The following is a 13,338-nucleotide window of genomic DNA, read 5'->3' on the forward strand; positions in this document are numbered from 1 at the left end:
TTATCCAGGAGGTGGGGCTTCCATTCCTCCTGCCAACATATTGAGTGTTCTCACATTTCTCTGTCTCCTTTTCTGTCTCTACATACATATTTACATAAACACACCTACTGTAGTTTCACCAGTTTATCAATGTGATCTCTTAGTAATGCTTTAATAAGAAGCACTGAGGTGATTATTAACTTGATTGCGAAACCAAAAAAAAAAAAAAAAAAAAAAACGGTTGAATCCTTAATAAGAGAATGAAGGCCACAGTTAGCGAGACTATAGATAGACAAGGGTGACATCATAGCGATAGTTCACAAAAAATGAAATTTCATGTCTTCATTTACCCCCCTGTCGTTCCAAAGCTGCATGACTTATTTTTTTCTTTTGAACATGAAAAATGCAATGGAATTCAAAGGTCAACAACGCTACATTCTTCAAAATTACTTATTTTTTTTCAAATAAGAAAGGGTAACACTTCATTTTACAGTGTCCTTGTTATTACATGTTATTAGAAAAAAACAATAAATTGTGCATAATTATACAGGTTGGAAATGGCATGAGGGGAAGTTAATGATGACAGAATTTTAATTTTTGGGTGACCTGTCTCTTTAAGTGAGAGCAAGACAGGACCAGGCAGAAGACGATGATGTTTAAATCTTCACAGGCAGATACAGTGAGACAGGCTTCTGCTCCTACAGGCAGACAGAGTGAGACAAGGTTAGACTCTCGCAGGCAGATAAAGTGAGACAGGGTAAGACTCTCCACAGCGGACAGAATCAGACAGGGTTCCTCTCTCTGCAGGCGGAGGGGGGAGTGGAGTGGGCTGAAACCCTGCTGCTGTGAGTGTGACCTTGAATGAAAGAGAAAAAAATGCTTAAAGTTACTCAGCTCATTGCTCAGGCTTTGGGCCCAGTGAAGGACAATAGTTTTAACTGTTAGCCTGAGATCGAATGGTTTATAATCCCATTTCCTGCCTTTAAGGTCTATCTCAAATGGTTGTCCATGATTGTTCTGTCCTGTTTATGCTGCATAAAAACATAACATCTGCAAACCCAACAACATAAACACATACTTCTAAATGAACAGTCTAAACCCTCGCCAAGGGAAACCCCTATTTGTTTTGACTGGGCAAAATCTTGTTTAGGTTTAGTTTGATAGGGAATTGAGCAATCAAAAAATGTCATGATAATTCCACAGCTGTTGTCATTATTCAGCATGTTATCCATTATTTCTCTTTTATTACTCTTTGCCTAGTAAAAGTATTTTTATTTTGTTAACATCTTGTAAGGTGTGTTGCATCCAAAATCAACTTATTTTTAGGTAGGTTCTGTAATGTTGAATTACCCCTTATTGTTTCATGTTTATGTGCACTGTTTATTTTTGAGGCCATTTATATAATAGAAAATAATTACATATTAACATGTATTGTCAACTCAACATCTAAACTGTGCAGACTGAGCAGCATATACAACTGTGCAGCATACAACAATCAAATTATAATTTACTTATAAGTATGCTCTCCAGATTAAAATAATCTTCCACTAACAAATAATTACAAAACATTGAGGGGATGGGTGCTTACTTTTCTGAAACTGGGTTAATTAGCCTGGTAGTAAAACATGGTGCTATCGCAAAGTTCAGAAAAGGGCGTTGTATTTGCATTCTGGGTAAAAAAAAAAGTGTTTATATTATTCTGAATTGGTATCTTTAATGTTGTTCATTTATTCAGCATGTTTGAAATTTTATTTAGTATAAGAGTCAAATCTTACATTCTTTCAGGCACTGTTTTGGAAATGTGCTGGTGTCTCCCCTCCTCCAGATTTCACAACAGTCTGCACGCCTCCTTTTCCCCTCCCTTGCCTGTATCTTAGACATGTCAGAAATAGTTACTTCACTCTGAGAGTAGAAGAGTGAAATAGGGTAAAAAAAAAAAAAGGAGAGAGAGAAACAGAGAAAGAGCAGCAAAGTGGGTGTGGAAAGACTCTGATGAGTGTGTGAGAAAAACGAGAGGAAGAGAGTGGCACGGTTTATTCAGATTATTCTATCTGACTGATTTTCATAACCTATCTGTAACAAAGCCTGTCAGTGAGAGGCAGGCATTCATTCACATTCTCAGCATGTAAAATGACCTCTGATATGCAGGCACTTTTAGTGAGGTAGATGTTGCTGGATTTATGACCTGAGCAGTCTTCATGATTATTTTCAGTAGGCTATCATTGTCACAGTGTAACGATAACATACGTGCACCATTGTGAATTAAATAACATATCTTCTATTTATAGTTTGAATTTGTTGTAGCAGCACTTCTATCCACAAGAGGATTCATAGTAGGGCCCACAGATTAATAGTGCTGTGGAGGAAGTAAGTTTTTTCCACCTTCAGAGTAAATGATTCCCTGTTGATTTGACCTGCCTGCTTTTTTTCAGTTAATGGAGGTGGGGGATGGGAGGAAGAAAAAAGAGAAGAAAAAAAAAACAAGAAGAGGGAGAGATGATATCAAAGTTTTGATCAAACAATTTCTGCATTTTCTCTCACACACAAAAACTTGAAAGTAAAAATGCAAAATTACTGTATACGTTTTGATATGAAAAAATGTAATACTCCTCGAGTTGGGTTTATATTCCAGCTGATGTAGCAAGATGTTAGGCATATTTGGGAGTGTGGCAGAAATTAGGAAGGAAAGGGATGTGAGGCCAAATTCCACAGAAGATTTTTTATAAAGCCAAAGCTGAATCAAGAGTATACCAGCCATGACCTTTATTGTGTAAGGGAAAGAAAAACAGATAAGGATAAAGTGAAAGGGCCCTATACTTAGCGCAATGCAACGTCAGGCGCGACGCAAGTGCTTTTTGCTAGTTTCAGCCCGACGTAGTTGTCATTTTCACATCCAGCGCCACATTGTTCAAATGCACTCGCGCATATCTGTTCTCCCATTGGTATGCTGATCTGAAAACAAGGTGGGTTCAGGTGCATTGTTGACGCATTGCTATTTCGAGGCAACTGAAAATGACTGCATTATTGACTACAAAAACCCGATCTAAAGTCAATAGCGCAGTATTTTGTGTGTTATTTGAAGGGCCTGTTAGTAATATGCACCTAGGCATTTGTACAATGTGAATGCTTATTACACACACAGGGACTAAAAGCAGCACAGAAATATTTTTTAAAATATTACAAATAAAGGGAATCCTCTCTGGAGAAGCGGTCAGTCTTTTAACTTGCAAATTACGCCATGTAACATTCCTCCATGGTTCAAGCACAACTGGATTTTAAAGGGAATGGGAGATGAGACTCTGATTGTTATGCTCATGATTCATTAAGAGACTAGGTAGCCCTTTTGGTTTTTTCCATTGTTAAACTAGCAAAAGTGGATTTTTCTCATTATATTTTCTCCTCTGGCCCACAAACAAACAGTGTGATTATGGTAAACGGACTGCATTTATATAGCGCTTTTGGCAGACTCATATGGCCATCCAGAGCGCTTTACATTTTGCCTCGCATTCACCCATTCATACACCGACAGCGATGTCAGCCATGTAAGGCGCCATCCAGCTCATCAGGAGCAGCTGGGGTTAGGTATCTTGCTCATGGACACTTCGACACTTGGTCAGGTGGAATCAGGGATTGAACCACTTACCTTTCGGTTTGTAGACAACCTACGTGAACCACTGAGCCGCAGCCACTGCCGATTTATGATTCAGGCTGCAGTGGATCACTTTTCACATTTAAATGAATGTGAAATAGGCCCCACTGTATGCTGACCTGGGACTTATTTCTTAACCATTGTAGATTTAAAACTCATATCAGTGCTATTGAAACAAAGTTTTGCCAATTGTATACATAAGCTTGCACTTCCCTTTTCCAAGAGATGATTGCAGAAGTGTACGACTCTCAGTAAACCTTGTGACTGAAGATACATTGACTCACTAGAAGAAGAACTCTTTTGGTAATGTGTATCTTTCTTCCTCTTCTGTTGCTTCAGCTGTTACAGTGCTGCCTCTATTTTGATGTCCACATGCAGTACCTCAATAATATTTCAGGTTGTGGCAATAATATGTTTCTATTCTGCCTGAAATCAAGAGAGATTCTTTACAGGAACTAAAGACATGGAAGCATTCTTTGTTACCAAAATTGCAGTTTGAATAAAGGCTGAGTTCTGCCTTATAGTGGGGGAAAATGTTGATGATCTTTTACTTTAAAAATACATACATACATTTAAAGCTATGTGCATAAGTTATTATTAGCATTGTGCCACCAAAAAGTTTTGGTCCAGTGTTACATTCTTACCCAGTTGTTCAACATTTCATTGAAGTTTTGTTTGAGAGGCATTTTAGTGTTGTTTTTTGCATGAATGTAAGGGTCTAGAAAAATGTAAGAACGCTTACACAAATTCAGTGGCTTTGGATGAGTCTGTTCTGTGAAAAACATACTAATAACCAAAATCATTATTGTCTATAATTTTTCAGGGGCCTATAACTTAGATACAACCATGATCTCACTTTGCAATCACAACCAAAACACATTCCATTCCATTTGTTGAGCTGCACAAGAATGCTTAACACACTTATAGTCCAACAAATGCACTCTTGTGCTGGTGTCCAGCTTTTACGTAGAAAAAGGATCTGTTATCAGTAGACTGAGTGAGTGTGGTTGATAAGGCTGAATAGGGGAATTTCTGCGTGCACACATGCGCACACACACAAAACCTTCATGTTTTCTCATATCCTTATATAGCACTGATCTAGCAGTGAAAATACATTACTAATGTAGTGTCACGTTTTTTGAATATACAGGTTATGAGCACACAAAGAGGACCTCCCACAGACAAGAATCCAAAAATCCACTCTCCTACATTCACGTCTCACAATTCAGCTTGCGCAGGGCCCCTAGCAGTATTGTTGGAGAGCCACAATAATGCTGAAAGAACGTTGAAAAGCGGAATCTCTTAAATGTGTGTTCTGTGTAGCCCATCTGTTGCATACTTTGTGTTTGCCAGGATGGCGGGAAAGGGGGTTTTGCGTTTTTGCCAAGACATTTATAGACATCTGCTCTCTTCAGTCAGTTTTCACACATGTTCACATCTCTCTCTCGCGCTCTCTTTCTCCCCTAAAAAAAAAACACAAATACAGACTATTGCTTTAACTTACATTATTTTTGGTAAACAGTTTTGTGACTACACTTTACAATAAGGTGCAATTTATGCACCAGGAATAATGAGCTAAAAATAAGTAATACTTTGTGCTTTTAAAGCATTTATTATTCTAGGTTAATTTATTTTAGGTTGTATTTTTTAAGATATTAACAGTGAATCTAGTATATTTATAAATTAAAATTTATCTAAATTAATATATGCTCTAAATATTGTTAATTGTAAGTTTGTGATACTCAATGCTAATAATTTGCTACTGTTTCTCCAACCGTAACAGGAAAAAGTAGAACAAGATACATAGAGAAAATAATTTGCAACTAATTTTCTTTTAAAAAGACAAACATATAATCTACTACAGGGCATAAACATTGTTCACATACCCACAACGTCCAAACGGCATTATATTTGTTTAAAACTAGAGGTGTTACTTGCCATTTTGTTGTAATAAAAGGATTACTAGTTCATAGTCCCTATAAATGTGCATACCACTATGTTGGAAAATCAGTTTTGTGACATAACTGTGCAGACGATTGTAAGATCCCACTCACACACTGCCGAGTGAGAGCAAGAGAGAAGCTAGGAGTTGACGTCAATGGAATGCTCTGTCTCTAATATGTAGGACTCACTTGAGGAATGTTTGTAATTATAGTCAGCACTGGCTCCAAACTCAATTCTGGCTGCAACTCTGTTCTGGATTTTAAGTTTTTTTTTTTTTTTTTTTTTTTACAGGATAATATCTCAGAGCCTCTATTATATAACCACAGTTTTGACTGTTGGTTTAGCTTTCAAGCCTGTAAGTGTCAGACAGCATGATTTTGGCCAAATTCTAGTTATCATGGAATTTGGAGTATTTTGGAAGGCTGTCAGTTGTTCCTCTAAGAATGTGATCCAGCATAAGTAAAAACATTTGCTGTTTCCACTGAAAGATGTATCACCTTTAAGAGGCAAGCGAAAGTTATATTGGTTGATTTAACTCTCTCTCTCTCTCTCTCTCTCTCTCTCTCTCTCTCTCTCTCTCTCTCTCTCTCTCTCTCTCTCTCTCTCTCTCTCTCTCTCTCTCTCTCTCTCTCTCTCTCTCTCTCTCTCTCTCTCTCTCTCTCTCTCTCTCTCTCTCTCTCTCTCTCTCTCTCTCTCTCTGCTGCTCTTTTTCTCTGGCATGTGGTCCATGGCTTAAAGCCCTATTTACAGGGCCGCAGTAACAGCTTGTCAGGTCAGTTGTGATTATTCAGGGACAGTGGGTGTATCTGTGTTCCGATCAGTGCGATCTTTGAACCTTTCTTCTCTATTATGTTAATTATTGTGGAATATAAAACCAATAAATACTATGCTGGTAGTACTTTAGAATACTGTTCTTTCATTAATGAATAACTATGAACAATAACAAAATATTTAAAATATAATTACTCAATTATTACCAATTATACTTCAAAAGGAATTACTACTTATTTGGAACAGTTTTCTAAAGTGAAAAGCAAAATAACTCCAAAGCCATGACCGAAGTTATTACAAGTTTTTGAAGGATTTGCAATGTTTTGGATAGTAATGACTCAAGTGTAATTACTAATTATTTAAATATATTTAATATTCTAACAGTGAATATCATGTTAAATAGAATTTGAATGAATTGCAACAATTAGCATCCTCAATTCCCAACATTTTAAAAGTGTAATTAAAGGAAGGTGATGTGACAGAGTGGGAAAGATGCCCCTGTCTCTACTTTTTTTGGAGTGTTGCAGGCATCAAAATACACTTAAGTTGGTCAGTGAAAACTTTGAAAATCTTCTCTTTGCACTTTTGTCAGTTAAATAAAGGTTAAAGAGAATGAACAAATCAAAATCTTTTTTCACAAATCTTTTTTCTTTTTTTCCATCTAAAACTGTATAATGCTTGTCTATGTCATCAGCTCTGACCTTCTGACAGACTTTGGTCGATACAGCTCTCAGCATTGCTGGCATTTTTTGCATGTCAAAACGAAGTGGGAGATTACAATTAACAAGTCTGAACATATTTGTGTGTAGATTTTGTGGGTGCAGCCCTCAGCTTCAGAGTGTAGGCCTTTAAAAGAGTTTATTGTTCATCTTTGAATGGAACATTATCACACACTGCAATTTCCTCCCTATACTAACTGAAAGGGATAGTTCACTACCAAAAAGAAAATTAGAATTAGACCCCATTGACATGCATTATACGAGTAACGGCTGGAGTTAAAAATCTTAATTTGTGTTCTACTGAAGAAAACAAACACACCTACATTTTGGATGCCCTGGAGGTAAACAGATAAACATCAAATTTTCCTTTTTAGGTGAACTATCCCTTTAAAATATTCCAGTTATGACAATTGAGCTTTCAAGGCAAGTACTAAACACTTTGCACATCAATATCTTGTTACTATGTACAATGCAGATATCTGGCACTATAAGTTATTTCTGCAATTTTGCATGGATAAATCATCTTGTTTTCCAACATTTACATTAATATGAACACAACGAGAGATTAAAAATAATCTTTTGTGTACTACATACTCTCAAAAATAAATGTTCTTCAAAAGGTTTCTTTAAAACATACTTAATGTTTCGTTGTAGGTTTTTCAGGCCAATTTATGGGTGATTGAAACCACACATTTATTGCCTTTTTTGTTTCTAATTGAAGTCTTTAAGGGGCCATTCACACAGAACATGTTTCTGCATTCCATTGAAAACAAGTAAAACATTTTTAAAGCACCTTTACTCTCCTCCCTCCATTGTGACTGTAATGATCCTGCTCCTTAATTAACAGATGTCCTGTATTTCCAAAGCTTCCTCTTAAAACTGGATTCTCAAGACCGTACAAGTGCAGATTATCTTTCCATCAGACTTGCTTTTCTTCGCTCATCTCAGAACTCTGCAGGGGGATTTTTGAGTGCCCTTTCACCATGTTTGAACAACGTTTAAGTGCAGACCCATAAATCATAAGGTGATATTTTAGTGTATTCATAAAGGACCAAATCCAGACTAATCTATTGGATCAGTTGTTACATTTTAAAAGCATGCGAATGGGATAAATGAGCAAAAACCTTGCTATGTTATTAATAGCCTCATGTGTGTGGTTATAATATCAAGTAAACATTTGGATTTGCTATATGGCTCTTAATCATAGAGTACCTCACTGTTATTGGCTCTAGACTTATTGGCTTATTGTTATTGCCTTTAAAAAAATATATATAAAAATGATAGCCACCTGACTTTTTAGTTGATGCATAACAAATGATAAAGATAAAGATGTTTTTTTTATTAGCACATTAGTTCCTTGAATACACAGCTTTATGCTTTTAACAACTGTCACTACTGTGTGCTGTAATGCAATTTTTGTTGTTAATTGCTCAGCAAATAACCAAAATTATTATTAATAAATAATTAATATTAAATATTAATATATCAAAATTGTGTGGTGTCACATATTCGGTTTATCCTTTTTTTAATCTTTGAACCCTTTGAAAGACTGGTTGGCCCTCTGAGTATAAAACAAGATATTTTGTTATTGTCACAGTAGCAAAGACAAGGAAGAGGATTACAGCTAAAGGTTATAAAACAAAACAATAACATTTCCATAAAAGAGGTGATGTCTGGATGGGAGCATATGTTGTTCTAGGACTTGGATATGCCTTTCCAGATGTGTAAGCTGCCCATGCCACGCGCACTCATGCAACCCCATACCATCAGAGATGCAGGCTTCTGAACTGAGCGTTGATAACAACAAATGTTGTCCATCTCCTCTTTAGTCCGGATGACATGACGCACCAGTTTTCCAAAAAAAACTTCAAATTTTGATTCACCTGACCACAGTACAGTTTTTCATCTTGCCATAGTCCATTTTAAATGAGCCTTGGCCCAGAGAACTTCTGGATCATGTTTATATATGGCTTTTTTTAAACCTATAGATTTTAGCCAACAACGGTGAATGGATTGTGTTCACTGACAATGTTTTCTGGAAGTATTCCTGTGCCCATGTTGTGATTTCCATTACAGTAGCATTCCTGTAGGTGATGCAGTGCCGTCTAAGGGCCGAAGATCACAGGCATCCAGTATGGTTTTCCGGCCTTGACCCTTACGCACAGAGATTGTTCCAGATTCTCTAAATATTTTGATTATATTATGCACTGTAGATGATGATAATTTCAAACTCTTTGCAATTTTCCTCGGAGAAACTCCTTTCTGATATTGCTCCACTATTTTTCGCTGGAATAAGGAAATTGGTGATCCTCTGCCCATCTTGACACTGCCACTCTTAGAGGCTCTTTTTACACCCAGTTGTGTTGTCAATTGACCGAATAAGTTGCACAATGGTCCTCTAGCTGTTCCTTATATGTACATTTACATTTTCTGGCCTCTTATTGCTACCCTTCCCAACTTTTTTGGAATGTGTAGCTCTCATGAAATCCAAAATGAGCCAATATTTGGTATGACATTTAAAAATGTCTCACTTTTGACATTTGATATGTTATCTATATTATATTGTGAATAAAATATAAGTTTATGAGATTCGTAAATTATTGCATTCCTTTTTAATTCACAATTTGTACAGTGTCCTAACTTTTTTGGAATCGGGTTTGAACAACTGGGACAGTACCTTTTCAAAAGGTACACTTTTGTTCCTTTTGGGTACTAAAATGTATACTTTAGATACTAATACACTTTAGTTACCAATATGTACCCTTTAGGTACAAAAGTTTACCCTTTGAAAAGGTACCGCCCCAGTGACATCTTTTGTACCTTTTTTCTAAAAGTGTATAACATGACTTTGGCAGCAATGACATTTCCTCTTTCAAGAACCATAAAAGGTTCTAATAAAGACGTCAATAAAAAGTCAGTCTCACTACAGTGGTTCTACAATAATTCCATGAAGCAACGAGAATAGTTTTTGTGTGCAAAAAAAATCTAAATAGCGACTTTATTCAAATTTATTATTGTCTTCCATGTGGGCCTCTGACGTGAACTCACAAAGCACACTGATGTAGGAAAATATGACATATGGGCATCCAGTAAATGCACACTTTAGCACCGTTTTGCATTACACCAAGACCTAAAGCACAATCAATGTAGAATTCAAAAGCTTAGATATGGTGCATCTTCCTCTGCTTGTAAACAAAGTTACTCGCTTACGTCAGCTCTACGTCATATTCTCGTGCATTCGTCGTGGTGCTTCATAAGTTCACATCAGAGGCCCAGACAGAAGACAAGAATAAAGTTGGATCAAGACGATATTTAGATTTTTTTTAGCACAAAATGTATTCTTGTCACTTAATAAAATTATTGTAGAACGACTGTAGTGAGATGAATTTTTAATGATGTCTTTAGTACCTTTTTTTGGGTATTAAGAGAGGAAATATCATTGCTGCCAATGGAGGCCTTTTTGAGCCATCGGATTTCAACAAAAATATCTTAATTTGTGTTCCGAAGATGAACAAAGGTCTTACGGGTTTCAAACGACATGAGGATAACTAATTAATGACAGAATTCAAAATGTTGGGTAAACTAACCCTTTTAATACACAGGGGTAAAAGAGGAAAATAAATGAGCAACAAGTGAACTTAATTAGTGAATAACTGGCAAACACAAGTAAACAAGGGCTGTGTCCCATTTCAGAGGCTGCATCCATCGAAGGCTATTTGCGTCACCGCAGCACGACAAAGGCTGTCCCATATCGAAGGCTCCTTTAAATGCAGCCTCCAAATGTGGCCTATGTTTTCCTTAAAATGTACAATACAACAGATGGAATCTTCGCTGCCTTGCCTACCACAGAATTGCCTGTGCGCCAGAAATTGACCCTGTTTTGTTTTCAGACAGTTTAATATCATTTTATAAAATAAAAACACCTAGGCAGGTAATAAACATAATCTTGCTAACATTTATTATTTTTTATGGCTAAAATATTGCAGATATGTAACAAGTAAAGTATCTATCATAATGCACTTTAGATAACATACAAAATAATGTTAAAATGAGGACATACCATTGCCAAATTCATGTATAGGATATCCTGTATACAGTATATGGTTCTAGGAAGCTACAAACTTATAAAAAAAAAAAAAGCAGGAAACATAATCCTTACAGTTATCGCTCTGAAAAGATTAGAAAAGTGTTTTGATGTGTGTGTATGTGTGTGTGTGTGTGTGTGTGTGTGTGTGTGTGTGTGTGTGTGTGTGTGTGTGTGTGTGTGTGTGTGTGTGTGTGTGTGTGTGTGTGTGTGTGTGTGTGTGTGTGTGTGTGTGTGTGTGTGTGTGTGTGTGTGTGTGTGTGTGTGTGTGCATGTGCTGGGCCTGCAAGGTTTTTGGATCTGTTGTGATTATTGCGTAACCAAATCATGTCGACCTTAGTCAAGATCTGCAGAACAGGAATGATGGGCCTGGAGGCTGCCTCGGCATGTTTCGGCATAGCACTATTACGCCAACAACACACACTTCTGCATTAGTTGTGCTTGATGACAGGATCAAATAAGGATGAGGCCACTTACTATGTTTGTTAGTGAATCTATAAAGATGCAGCTCTGAGGAGTGAGGTCATCATATTCATGACTATAACAATGTATATTATTTTTAAGGAACCAATAAGCTATGTCAATTCTTAGCTATTTTCTTTCTCCATAAACACACACAAATCAACTTCAATTTACTTTAGCAGTGATAAAGACTTATATGAAAGTTTATTTTGAACTCTTAGAATTTGACACAGACTGATCACATTTCTGATAGCTTTTTCACACCCTCCTTCAAATTGATTTTAGTCTAATCTACTGAGTCATCTACAAAAATACAGCTCATGCATGAGTGGCCTATGTATGAGCATACATAATCAAGTCAAGTCATCTTTATTTATATATACAATGCAGATTGTTTCAAAGCAGCTTCACAGTGTTAAACAGGAGAATAATGCAGCAGAATTTTATTTGGCTTTACAGCCACTCTGGAGAAAACAGTGATGTCATCCATTTTTGTTGATGTTTAGATATTTTAGGTATTATCAACTGGCCAGAATTTTGAGACCACAAAAGAAGCGATGGAATAGCTTGACAAGCCATATCCATATAAAAAATTTTGGTCTGGAAACTCACCATTGACAGGGCTAAATCCAAGGGGCAGGATAAACGGTTGTCTTTCAAACTCCATCTGCACCAAGCCTGCAGTCTCCCTCTCATTTACTGAAGCTTTCGCGCCTCGATCGCCCCCCGGTGACCGGTCCCAGTATAGCCGCCCCTCTGTGATTTCTAATGGACGCGAGGCAAACTAAATAATAAAATTACGCTTCAAAATTTTTCCCCCAAAGTTAGTTTATGTCACTGAAGGCAGTTATAATCACGATGATTTCATTTCAGGTGTTCGTTTTAAAAATAAGTTTAGTTTGAGTTAGTTATTTGATGCTATAAAAAGGGGGTGTGTGACGTCATGATTGACAGCTGAGACTGACAGCTTCTCTGAGTGAAGTTGTCACTGAGGGACTAACGGACTTTTTTCGAAATTTTTGGGAGCAGATTAGAGCTTTAGCATTAATTTCTACATTTCCATAACTGTTTATTTCACACCAACATAACTAATTGTTCTGCATCTGCGAGAGTGTGGGCGGGCTTTTGATATCGCGACTGTACTTCCTGCTCTACTTCCTGCGCTCTACTGCGCAACTCCGGTCCCGAAATCGCTACTGCGCAGACTCGGTCCCAAGATGTCAGCGCCGTGCAAGGGCGCCTGAAAGCTTCAAATATGGCAAGCGGAAACGGATGATGTCGAGTCGTCCATATTTTTTTACGGTCTATGATCTGCACACAACTGGATAGAGCTACATTTCTGTCAATAGGGGGGAGGGGGAGATGTGAGGGAGGATGTTTCAGCCGGAACTTTTTACTGCGCTGAGTCAAAGTACTCTCAGAAGTGCTATTCCACCATACATTATAATGGTCTAAGCTAAATGCTATCAGATCGTCACTGTGCGTCAAAGAGATTAAGTGCATGCACTCAGACAAGAGAGGTATGTATCAACTCGTTTTAGTTAAGGGAATAACATAGTTTAATATGAAAAAGCGGTGAAGTATCCCTTTAAGAATGACTTCAGTGCCGTTCTTTGTTCTTTTCTCAGATAAAATCTTAAAAGACTGCTGTTCGCCAGCTTCTGTGTTTACTAGTAGCACGCAAGCACAACTCTGCCATCATTATGTTAAGCCCTGCCCACCGACTCTAT

General features: G+C 37.1%; 1 long non-coding RNA gene across 1 annotated transcript; it reads right to left on the reverse strand.

Moving 5' to 3' along the window:
• Positions 1 to 535: 535 nt before the first annotated feature.
• On the reverse strand, positions 536 to 2,132 carry LOC137073262 (uncharacterized). Its single transcript, XR_010904759.1, has 3 exons — positions 1,755 to 2,132; positions 1,568 to 1,648; positions 536 to 835 (listed from the first exon to the last, which is right to left on the reverse strand). It is a non-coding gene; the product is annotated as an uncharacterized lncRNA (long non-coding RNA).
• Positions 2,133 to 13,338: the final 11,206 nt, after the last annotated feature.

The sequence above is a fragment of the Pseudorasbora parva genome, chromosome 4 (genome assembly GCF_024679245.1).
Source record: "Pseudorasbora parva isolate DD20220531a chromosome 4, ASM2467924v1, whole genome shotgun sequence".
Taxonomy (NCBI): domain Eukaryota; kingdom Metazoa; phylum Chordata; class Actinopteri; order Cypriniformes; family Gobionidae; genus Pseudorasbora; species Pseudorasbora parva.